The sequence below is a fragment of the Sminthopsis crassicaudata genome, chromosome 1 (genome assembly GCF_048593235.1).
Source record: "Sminthopsis crassicaudata isolate SCR6 chromosome 1, ASM4859323v1, whole genome shotgun sequence".
NCBI lineage: Eukaryota > Metazoa > Chordata > Mammalia > Dasyuromorphia > Dasyuridae > Sminthopsis > Sminthopsis crassicaudata.
Genome location: NC_133617.1, coordinates 72678547 through 72691103, shown reverse-complemented (window position 1 = coordinate 72691103; position 12557 = coordinate 72678547).

Here is a 12557-nt window from a genome sequence, read left to right as displayed (position 1 = left end):
TGGACCCTTGAGTGACCCCAGAGATCTGCCCAGAATGACTGGCTGTAGATGGACTATGATGGTCTTACAGGGGCAACAGGGATCCATCAGAACCTGAAATTATATCACCAATCTGTGCCTCAGTTTTCACTTCTGAAAAATGAAAAATTTCTTACCTTTCCTCTCCCCTCCTCCCCCATCAACCTGCTCCCATCCCTTTTATTGTCTTCCACCTCTTTGACTTGGGATGCATAGCCCAACTCAGTACAAGAAAGGAAAGAGCTCTATGTTAGTGAAAAGTCCTTTTGAAGAGACCTCTGTCCTAGTTCTTTCCATTCTTGAGTTCCCCGGGGTCCAGGGTAATGGTGTATATTGTACAACCTAAACTAAGACTATAGTATTTGGAAAACCCATACAAAGGAAGGGGCCAGAGACCTCAGTCCAACAAGGCTCTTCAGCAGCGAATTCTCCCATTGGGGTGTGTGTGTGTGTGTGTTAAATTTTTGCAGTTAAAAATTTCCTTCCACCTTTTATTTTCCTCTTTTTTCACATTTTAAATTTTTTATAAACAGCTTTGCAATTATTCAGACTTAAAATAATTCTGTATTGGGGGAGAGGACATCTGCTACATCCATATTAAAGATATCTACATTCCTACTATTTGCTGACTTTTACAGCAGCAGAAAAATAGTTCTGAAAACCAGATACTTTTCAAAAGTTTTAGATCAACAGTTTTTTTTTTTTAACTTTTAAAATGTTTTATTGATGCTTTCTTCCCTCTTAAATCTATCACTGTTTACCAACTCCTCCCCCTTACAAATAGAAACCTTCCTGTATATCAAATATATAGTGGAACAACAAATTACGAGATACTTGACATACTTGAGGATGTACAACATCGAAATATGTTGTGAACTCTCCAAATAATTTAATATGCTACTCATTCTGCAAATATTTACTGATTAAGGCACCGTTAAAGAATTTTTTAGAGTAGAAGGAAATAAGCATTAAGTACCTACTATGTGTCAGCTAGGCCAGCGGGACAGGTAGGTGGCACAGTAAAAGTACCATACCTAGAGTCAGAAGGATCTGAGTTCAAATCTTACCTCAAGACACATGTGTGATCCAGAACAGGTCACTTAACCCTATTTGCAGTTTCCTCATCTATATGAGTTAGAGAAGGAAATGCCAGACCATTTCAGTATCTTTTAAGAAAAACCCAATTGTTGGTGGAATTGTGAACTATATGAACCATTCTGGAGAACAATTTGGAACTATGCCCAAACAGCTATCAAACTGTGCATACCCTTTGATCCAGCAGTGTTTCTACTAGGGCTTATATCCCAAAGAGATCTTAAAGAAGGGAAAGGGACTTGTATGTGCAAGAATGTTTGTGGCAGCCCTTTTCATAGTGGCCAGAAACTGGAAAATGAATGGATGTCCATCAATTGGAGAATGGCTGAATAAATTGTGGTATATGAATGTTATGGTATAATATTGTTCTGTAAGAAATGACCATCAGGATGATTTCAGAAAGGCCTGGAGAGACATGAACTGATGCTGAGTGAAATGAGCAGAACCAGGAGATCATCATACATGGTAACATCAATATTATACGATGATGAATTCTGATAGACGTGGCTCTTTTCAACAATGAGATAGATGATTCAGACTAGTTCCAATGATCTGGTGATGAGAGCCATTTGAAGTCAGAGAAAGGACTATGGGAACTGAGTATGAATCATAACATAATTTCACTTTTTTGTTGTTTGCATTTTTCTCATCTTTTCCTTTCTAATCTGATTTTTTTTTTCTGCAGCACAATAATTGTAGAAATATATATAGAAGAATTGTACATGTTTAACATATATTGGATGACGTGCCATCTAGGGAAGTGGGTGGGGGGAAAGGGAGAAAAGTTTGGAACACAAGGTTTTATAAGGGTCAATGTTGAAAAATTATCCTTGAATATGTTTTGAAAATAAAAAGCTTTAATAAAAAAAATTGGGTGTCACGAAGAGTTGGACAACTATGTGTCACGCTGCTGCCCTTTTACGAATATCACATTTGATACAATAACCCAGAAAGGTGGGTGCTAGCACAATAACCATTTTACAGTTGAGGAAATTGAGGAAGATAGAAATTGAGTGACCCAGAATCATACAACCAGTAAATATCTAAAGTCAAATTTGAATTTGGATCTTCCTGACTTCAGGCTTCTCTTGGGCCATTCTTTCAAATCCTCATGGGGATTCTGAGCCACACAGGGAAAACCATAGTTCTTTTCCACCAACTCTCTGCCAAAGGGTGAAGGATATACCTCCTCATGCTTCACTCACAGTTCTGGGTTCTTTCGGTCTTTTTCTTTGTAATGTTGTAGTTTGTCCTTTTGTGTGTCTATGAGTGTGTATGTGTGAGTGGCAGGTGACTTGCCTTAGATTACACAGCTAGTGTCAAGTATCTGAGGCTTGAATCCAGATCCTCCTAATCCCATCCACTGCACCCTCTAGTATCCCCATTCTTTGTTTCTGAAGTGGGACAATCCCCTACACTATTATAGTGATGGAATAAATTGTCCTTCTGATTCTGTTCACTTCATTCTGTACTAATTCATATAGAGAACCAAATTTCTCACAATTTGTCCCATTCCTTCTTAGAGTACAATCAAACTCTGCTTCAGTCATATGCTCAATTATCTCCTTTTCCCAAAATACATCCCTCCTGCCTGTGAGAGCCAGCCTTTGAATGCCATTTTACAGTATATATTGTTGAAAAGTCTCCACCCTCAATTTTGGGGCGGAAGCTTAAGGTTATTGCATTCCCTGCCCCCAAACCACCCAGTTTGATGAAAGAACTGGGGAGGGAGATTGATGAGGTGCTGACAATGGATAATTGCTCTGCTGGAGGTAGGGTGAGGAAATTCTGTGTATTCTGTGTATGGCCACCCAGAGCTAGAGTGTCTGGAATTCTCCCAACAGCAGCCAACAAGGCAGGATAAAGAAAAAGCTGCTGGGGGTGGGAGTCAGGACCACTTATAGGCCCTGAGGCCTTGACAAGAGATTTCCCCTTTCTTAGCCTCCCCCCTCACCATGTCATCATGCAAAATGGGGACAAGAAGCCTTACATTGGCAACCCCCCAGTACCACTGTGAGAAAAACATTCTGTAAATCTTCATGTGCCCTAAATGACTATTTTGAGGGATTTTGATCTCATAGAAGTAACTGCATCTTTCTGTGTCATTCCACATCTTTTTCATAAATCCTTCATAGAAGACATCCCCAAATGCATTAGAGGCTTTCCTCAGGGATTTTTAATAACATCTGAGTTATATAGGCTTTAGGTTTTAAAAAGGATTTTACACACATTATTGCTTTCTGTCTTTACAATAATTCTGAGACTCTAGTCAGTTCTGTGCCTGATTGTTGTTCAGTCATATCCTTGTGATCTTACTTGAGGTTTTCTTGGCAAAAGTACTGGTCATTTTCCATATGAGGAAACTGAGGAAAACTGGGTTAAATGACTGGCCCAGAGTCACACAGCTTGGAACTCAGGAAGATAAGTTACTCCATCCATTGTGCTCCCTAGCTGCCCATTATATAGACCGATACTGTGGTATTAGCTAGAGACACAAATATGTTACTCTCGTTCTCCAAGAAGCCCACAGTCTAGTGGGGGAGACAACTAAGTTCAATCATGGTAAATATATCAATTGACTAAATCACCAGATGGTAAGTATTAGAAGCAGAGACTAATATGTCCAGACTACATTACTAGGTTTTATATTCCCCCAAGGAAATCATGGATAAAAAAAAAAAAAAAAAAAAAAAAAAAAAAAAAAAAAAAAAAAAGACCATGAAATATTTATAGCAGCATTTTTGTGATAGCTAAGAGTTGGAAACAAAATATATGCCCCTCAATTGGGAGAGCTGGCCAAACAAATTGTGGTGCATGAATGTCAGGGAATACTACAATGCTGTAAGAAAGGATATTTTATGATGAATGAAGAAAAACATGGAAAGATCTTATATGAGCTGATGCACAGAGAAGTAAGTAAAGCCAAGAGAACAACATACACAGTGATCAAAACCATGCAAATGGGAAGAACAGTGACAAAGATCAAAAGTAAATGTAACAAAATTAGGAAAATGAGAGGAGGAGCAGTTAGAGGGCTCAGTGGAAAGATGGATAAAGCACCAGCCCTCAGTTAGTAGGATCTGAGTTCAAATCACTTATTAACTGGGTGGTCCTGGGCAAGTCACTTTACCCTGATGCTCTCCTCCCCCCAATAAAAAGAAAAAGGGAGGAAAAAAAAAAAAAAAGGATTCCGCTGAAGAAATATGAGAAGATATCCTCAATTTATCTTTTTTGCTGAGCTGGGAGATCCACCAGTGTTACACATTGCCAATGTTTTTGAACTTTCACAATATATCAATGAGGTTAACTTTTTTTTTTTCCTTTTAAAAAATGTTATTTTGGGGCAGCTATATGGCTCAGTGGACTCTAAATCAGGAGAATCCTAAATCCAAATCTGGCCTTAGACACCTAATACTTACTAGCTGTGTGATCTTGGACAAGTCACTTAATCCCGATTGCTTGAAAAAAAAGAATTTAAAAAATGCTATTTGTCATATGGGATAGCTCTGGAGAGAAATACATGGTTATATAAGAAGGAGAAACAATGATTTTTTTTTTTTTTTAAACAAAAGACTTGTTAAAGAATTTAAAAAGATTGGGGAAAGCTTCTTGTAAGAAATAAATTTTTAGCTGGGACTTGAAGAAAAGCCAGAGAAATGGGGAGAGGGAGGGAAGGAAGGAGGAGGAAGAGAGATGAGAAGAGTGGCAATTATGGTGACCATCTTTTGGGAAGAGCAGCCAGAAGGCTAATGTCACTGGAGCACAGAGGACATGGGTGTAGTGTGTAAAAAGACTGGATTGTTATCCATCTCTCCCAAGATGACAAAATTCAAGCATATCCTCAATATATATTTACTGAATGTTTGTAGATAAGGAAACTGGGGGTTGTAGAAGTTATATGATTTATCTATAGCCATACTGCCTATAAGAATCAGAAGCAGGATTTGAACACAGGCCTCTCGACTTCAAGTTGCACACTTTTAAAAATTTGATTTTTTTCATATAACAAACATTTATTTCCCCCCCCAAAAAAAACTGAATAAAAGAAAAAAATTTATAATGAATGTGCATAGTCAAGTAAAGCAAATTTCTGCCTTGACTAAACTTTTGGTGATACAGTAGTAGATAAAGTGCTGGGTCTGGACTCAGGAAGAACTGATTTCAAATCTAGCCTTAGACACTTCTTAACTGTGTGATCTAAGGCAAGTCATATAATCCCTGCCTCAGTTTCCTCAATTGTAAAATGGGGATAATAATAGCTCTTCAGGTTGTTATGAGGATCAAAAGAGAAATATTTGTAAAAATGAGTAGAGCAGTGCCAGGTATATAATAGGTGTTATACAGATGCTTATTTTCTCCCTCCCTAGAGTCAGGAAAACCTGAGTTCATATTTGGCCTTAGATACTTAAATATGTGGCCTTACAAGTCAGTTAACTTTTTGGACTCAGTTTCCTCATCTGTAAAATAAGCTGGAGAAGGAAATGGCAAACCACTTCAGAAGCTTTGCCAAGAAAACCCCAAATAGAGTCATGAAGAGTTGGGCATGACTGAAATGACTAAACAACAAATTCTTCATTCCCCAATGTCCTCAAATGTATATCTCATTCTATACCTTAAATCTCTCTGAAAGATATGGGTATTATGCTTCCTGTTCATTTTTCTCATTTATAATATCTTTTTGCCCAAGAAATTTTTATATGACCTTGGATATATAGATTCACAAATCAAACATTGAGTGATAAGTCATAAGAAAATTTATTTTTAAATGATTCTTTGGTGTGTGTATATATATATATATATATATATATACATATATATATATATATATTTACCATTTATTAAAGATGAAGGCAAATTTGCATATTAATGAGATGAATGTGCTTTATTTTTACATAAATAATTAAATCTTGGCAGAATATTGGATGCTGCAAGATACAGAGCATCTTCAACATTTTTCAGAGTTGATCAAGCTTTTTGATATTTCGTGCCCCCCCCACATTTAGTTATGCCATATGGGGTGGAGACTCACTATTTAAGAAGCTTTGGTTGGTCATGCTATTAATCAGAGTTCCCCAAGTTATTTTTTTTAAATTCATTTTTCCAAATTATCCCCTCCCTCCCTCCATTCCCTCCCCCCGATGGCAGGTAATCCCATTCATTTTACATGTGTTACAATATAACCTAGATACAATATATGTGTGTAAATACCATTTTTTTATTGCACATTAAGTATTAGCTTCCGAAGGTATAAGTAACCTGGGTAGATAGACAGTAGTGCTAACAATTTACATTCACTTCCCAGTGTTCCTTCTCTGGGTATAGTTATTTCTGTCCATCATTGATCAACTGGAAGTGAGTTGGATCTTCTTTATGTTGAAGATTTCCACTACCATCAGAATACATCCTCATACAGTATTGTTGTTGAAGTGTATAGTGATCTTCTGGTTCTGCTCATTTCACTCAGCAACAGTTGATTTAAGTCTCTCCAAGCCTCTCTGTATTCCTCCTGCTGGTCATTTCTTACAGAGCAATAATATTCCATAACCTTCATATACCATAATTTACCCAACCATTCTCCAACTGATGGACATCCATTCAACTTCCAGTTTCTAGCTATAACAAAAAGAGCTGCCACAAACATTTTGGCACATACAGGTCCCTTTCCACTCTTTAGTATTTCTTTGGGATATAATCCCAATAACAGCAATGCTGGGTCAAAGGGTATGCACAGTTTGATAACTTTTTGGGCATAGTTCCAAATTGCTCTCCAGAATGGCTGGATTCTTTCACAACTCCACCAACAATGCATCAGTGTCCCAGTTTTCCCACATCCCCTCCAACATTCATCATTATTTGTTCCTGTCATCTTAGCCAATCTGACAGGTGTGTAGTGGTATCTCAGAGTTGTCTTAATTTGCATTTCTCTGATCAGTAGTGATTTGGAACACTCTTTAATATGAGTGGAAATAGTTTCAATTTCATCATCTGAGAATTATCTGTTCATATCCCTTGACCATTTATCAATTGGAGAATGGTTTGGTTTCCTATAAATCAGGGTCAGTTCTCTATATATTTTGGAAATGAGACCTTTGTCAGAACCTTTACTTTTAAAAATATTTTCCCAATTTGTTACTTCCCTTTTAATCTTGTTTGCATTAGTATTGTTTGTACAGAAACTTTTTAGTTTGATGTAATCAAAATCTTCTATTTTGTGATCAATAATGATCTCTAATTCTCCTCTGGTCATAAATTCCTTCCTCCTCCACAGGTCTGAGAGGTAGACTATTCTCTGTTCCTCTAATCTATTTATGATCTCATTCTTTATGCCTAAATCATGGACCCATTTTGATCTTATCCCTAAGTTATTTTTCTTTGTCACGTTGTTATTGCATAAAGTATTTTCCTGATTCTGCTCAATTTACTCTACATCAATTCCTATAAGTCTTTTCAGTTTCTCTAAAACTTTTTGTCATCTTACAGTACACTAGCATCCCATTACATCCATTTTCCATAATTTGTTTAGCTGCTCTCTCCCCACTTGATGGAGACCCTTAGTTTCTACTTTTCAGGTCCCTCATTCTTTCTATTCCGTCAGCCTCTTGAATATCACACCTATGAGTGTCACCCTCTGGCTCAGGCTATCAGAATAGCTTGTTTCTTTTTTCATCCTGCATGTCCTGGATCATGTTTTTTATTATCCCTTGCAGTTCATCCTGAATGATACACTACAGTCTCCTTATTCCCAATATCCTATTGTCCTTTGAGACATTTGCAATTTTGCCTCCTAGATCATCTCAGGATCACAGACCTAAGCCTGGAAGGGACCAAATTGATCATAAAATAATCAAATCTTATTCAAGAGAATCTTGAGTAAGATTCTGGAAGATCTAGACCAAAGACCTTCTCTGGCATTTTCTAGTTGGGTGACCTTGAACATTCAATTTTTTGGTGCCTCTAGATATTTCCTGTATCTGGAACTTAATCTCCTAAAAAAAAAAAAAATCATCCATGGGTTGTTCTCTGCATCCCCCAAAATGACAAAACAGAAACCCATTTCATTTTTTTTCAAATGAGGAAATTGAGATTCAATGATTATGTGACTTTCTGAGATGAGATTCAAACCCAATTTAATTGCACTCTAGCCATGATGACATTCCATGGTTCATAGAACATTCATGGTTCACTGAACATCACTGAGACAGTACTTGGTATACTCCCCCACAAGCTTCCTTTTGTTTGTATTATCCCCCATTAGACTGTAAACTCTTAAAGGGCAGGGATTATATTTTGCCTTTTGTTCTTGTTAAAGCTTTTTATTTTCAAAACATATGCACAGATAATTTTTCAACATTGATCCTTGCATAGCTTTGTGTTTCAGATTTTCCCCTCCTTCCCTCCACATTCTCCCCTAGATGGCAAGCAATCCCATGTAGGTTATACATGTTAAAATATATGTTAAATCCAATATATGCATACATGTATGCAATTATCTTGCTGTACAAGATCAGATCAAAAAGGAAAGAAAATAAGTAAGAAAGCAAAATGCAAATGAACAACAAAAAGAGTGAGAATGCTATGTTGTGATCCACACTCAGTTCCCCCAGTCCCCTCTCTGGGTGCAGAGAGCTCTCTTCATCATGAGATCATTGAAAGTGGCTTTAATCATCTCATAGTTGGAAAGAGTCACATCCATCAGAATTAATTGTCATATAGTCTTGTTGTTGCCACGTACAGTGATCTCCTGGTCCTGCTCATTTCACTCAGCATCAGTTCATGTAAGTCTCTCCAGGCCTTTCTGAAATCATCCTGCTGATCATTTCTTACAGAACAATAATATTCCATAGCAATCATATATTATAACTTGTTTAGCCATTCTCCATGATGGGCATGGGCATTGTTGGTGGAGTTGTGAACTACCCAGCCCTTCTGGAGAGCAATCTGGAACTATGCCCAAAGAACTATCAAACTGTACATACTCTTTGATCTAGCAGCAATGCCACTACTAGTCTCTATCCCAGAGAAAGCATAAAATAGGGAAAAGGACCTCATATGTGCAAAAAAATGTTTGTAGTAGCCTCCCCTTTTTTTTGTAGACAGTTCATTTTTTAATAGAAGCTTTTATTTTTTTTTTCAAATACATGCAAAGATAGTTTTCAATATTCACCTTCACAAAATTTTGTATTCCAAATTTTTCTCCCTTCCTCTCCTCCTTTCCATCCCCTGCTAGACAGCAAGCAATCCACTATATATCAAGTTGTCAATCACGTGCAATTCTTCTGAACATATTTCCATATTTGTCCAGGTTGCATAAAAAAAAAATCAGATCAAAAGAAAAAAAATGAGAAAGAGGAAAAAATGCAAATATGCAAATATTACTCACCCCACCCCCCCAAAAAAGATGAAAATAGTATGCTTCCATTCACATTCAATCTCCATAGTTGACTCTTTGGATGCAGATGGCTCTCTCCATCATAAGTCCATTGGAATTTCCTTGAATCATCTCATTGTTGGAAAGAGCCAAGTCCATCACAGTTAATATCATATAATCTTGCTGTTACTGGATACAATGTTGTCTTGGTTCTACTCACTTTGATTAGCATCCATTCATGTAAGTCTTTCCAAGGTTTTTTGAAATCAGCCTACCAGCCCTTTTTGTAGAGGCAAGAAACTTAAAATTAAGTGAATGCTCATCAGTTGGGAAATGGTTGAATAAATGATAGTACATGAATGGAATGGAATATTATTGTGCTATAAGAAATGATGAGCAGGCTGATTTCAGAAAAATCTGGAAAGACTAACTGATGTTAACTGAAACGAACAGAACCAAAAGAACATTATTTTTCACTTTTTGTTATTTGTTTGCTTTTTTTTTTCCTTTCTCATGTTTTTTCCTTTTGATCTGACTTTTTCTTATGCATCATGAAGAATATGGAACATTTAGAACATATTTAGAAGAACTGCACATATTTAACCTATATTAGATTGCTTGCTATCTTGGGGAGGAGGAGGGAGAGAGAGAAGAAAATTTGGGAATACAGGGTTTTGCAAGATGAATGTTTAAAGCTATCTTTGCATTTATTTGGAAAAATAAAATGCTATTTTCAAAAAGTCAGGAAGTCAGGAAGGCCTGATCAAGTTCAAATCCTGCCTTAGATGCTTGTAATCTCTGTGATCCTGAGCCAAATCATTTAATCTCTTTAATGCCTCTGTTTCCTTATCTGTAAAACAGAGGATTTATTATCCCCTATGTTACTACTAATCATATATTTGTTCTCTGGGCTGTTATAAGGATCAAATGAGGTAACATGTAAGATGATATATAAGCATTGGTTGTTATATTTACTCTAAGCCCCTCATTTTATATATGAGGGAACTGGGGTCCAAAGAATGGAAGGATATACCAACGATCCCACAGGTATAATCAGGGCTTCCCACTGTACTACTTGGCTGGCCAGACCAAAGCTCCTCCTCTCTTCCACCAGGGCTAGGCAAATACCTAGATTGGAGGTGGGGGAGGAAGTTCCTGCTCTTTCCAAGAACCTGCTAAAACTCCCCATTCCTCTTACACTGGCATTCAAGGACCTTCACAACCAGGCCTCAATCTATCTCATCTCCTGGTTCATCACTGAGTTAAGGCAAAACTGAGATGAAAACAAGGACTTCTTGATTCCTGCTCAGTGGTTATTTTTATACGATACCATCCTCATTTCCCATCTTGCTTACCCTTGCATAGCTCCAGAAATATTCATAGAAACATGGACTCTAGGGGTGAAAGGGATCTTAGAGATAATCTAACCCACTCATTTTTCAGAAAAACAGGAGGCCATATTAAAGAAATGACTTGCCCCATTTTGTCACATAAATAGGAACAAGGTCAGAATTTGAGTCTTTTTTCTTACTCCAAACTACTTGGCTGTTCTCTTATACTTGCCTCGTATTTGGGGATCAATTGCTTTCAGTTAGGTAAAGACAGAGAGCAGTGGGGATCTCAGGAGTTCCAATCTTCCCTTTTAGAGCCTACTCACTATATCTTGATGGCCCAGGGGTTCTGAGTGTTCTGAACACCCAGCTCTTTCCCTTAAGATTCCAGTAAACATTTATTAAATTGAAGCAAACAAAAGCTCCATCAGACTTAGCACTGTGGAATCTGAAACTCAGGGCTGGTTTGGTTGAAAAATTCATGAGCCGGACAGTTCCAGGGAACAGCTAGAGAACAGAGGCTCCCTGTCTGTTTAGCAGCCCCTCCTCTTCCCTCCCCAGGCTCTGTCACGGGTATGGGGAGGGTGGTGGGAAGGACTGCCCATCTGTCTGCAGCCCGTAGTATCTAAAAGTAGTTCTACAGCCCTGAGAAGTTTTTTAACCCAGAAGTTTTTGGGGAGAAGGGGTAAAGGGGGGAGTTCCTGGTTCTAGACAGCAGAATTATTGCACCTGACAGGTCTGTCCCAGGGTACAGCCTACCCTGAAGGCTGGCTGAGAGGACTGAAAGTCTAAAAAGCTAGGGGAAAGGGATGAGGGTGCATGAGTTTTGATTCCTAGGTTTGTTTTCCTACAATGATCTGTGGAAGTAGCTTCTCAGGCATTACCTCAGTTTCTTTCAAAGGGTTTAGTTCACATCTGGGTAGCATTAAGGTTTATAAAACATATTTTACATAATCATCCTGTGAGGTAAGTTAGTCATTACTGCCCCCATTGCTCCCTGTTGCCTTCTGGATAAAATATAACCTCTTAGGTTTGGTATTTCAATCCTTTCTCAATCTGGCTCCAGCCTACCTTTACAGCTTTACTGCATATTCTTTTTTTTTTTTTTTTTTTTTTTTTTTTTCTGGCCCACTGGCTGTTACATGTTTGCAATAAATAATCTTTGTCTCTGCCTTTGTAGAGAGGCTGGACTCCCAGGCCAGGATTCATTCTCTCTTAGCCCATGTCATCAAATGCTTGGTAGCCTTCAAGGCTCATTTCAAACACTGATTCCTACTAGAGGCCTAGTTTGACTCATTCCTCCCTTTCTACTCCCTCAGTGATTTTGTATTTACTTTGTATCGAATGGTTGTGTGTTTATATTGTTTCCTAGAAGTAATCGTCCTGAGGACAGGGGCTGTTTTACAGTAGTCTGTGTATTCCCATTATCTAGCACTATAAAATACTGTTTGGCACATAGTGGGCATTTATAATTGTTGTAAGCTTATTTATCTTTAATAGACATTGCTTTATGAATCATGTTGGGAGAGAAAAATCAGAGCAAAAAGGAAAAACCACAGGAGAGATTAAAAAAAAAAAAAAAAAAAACAGAAAAAAGTGAACATATCATATGTTGATTTAGTCTCCTTAGTTCTTTTTCTGGATAAAGATGGCATTTTCTGTTCAAAGTCTATTGGGATTGCTTCAAATAACTGAGAAGAACAAGGCTTTCATAAATGATCATCACACATTCTTGCTGTCTTTGT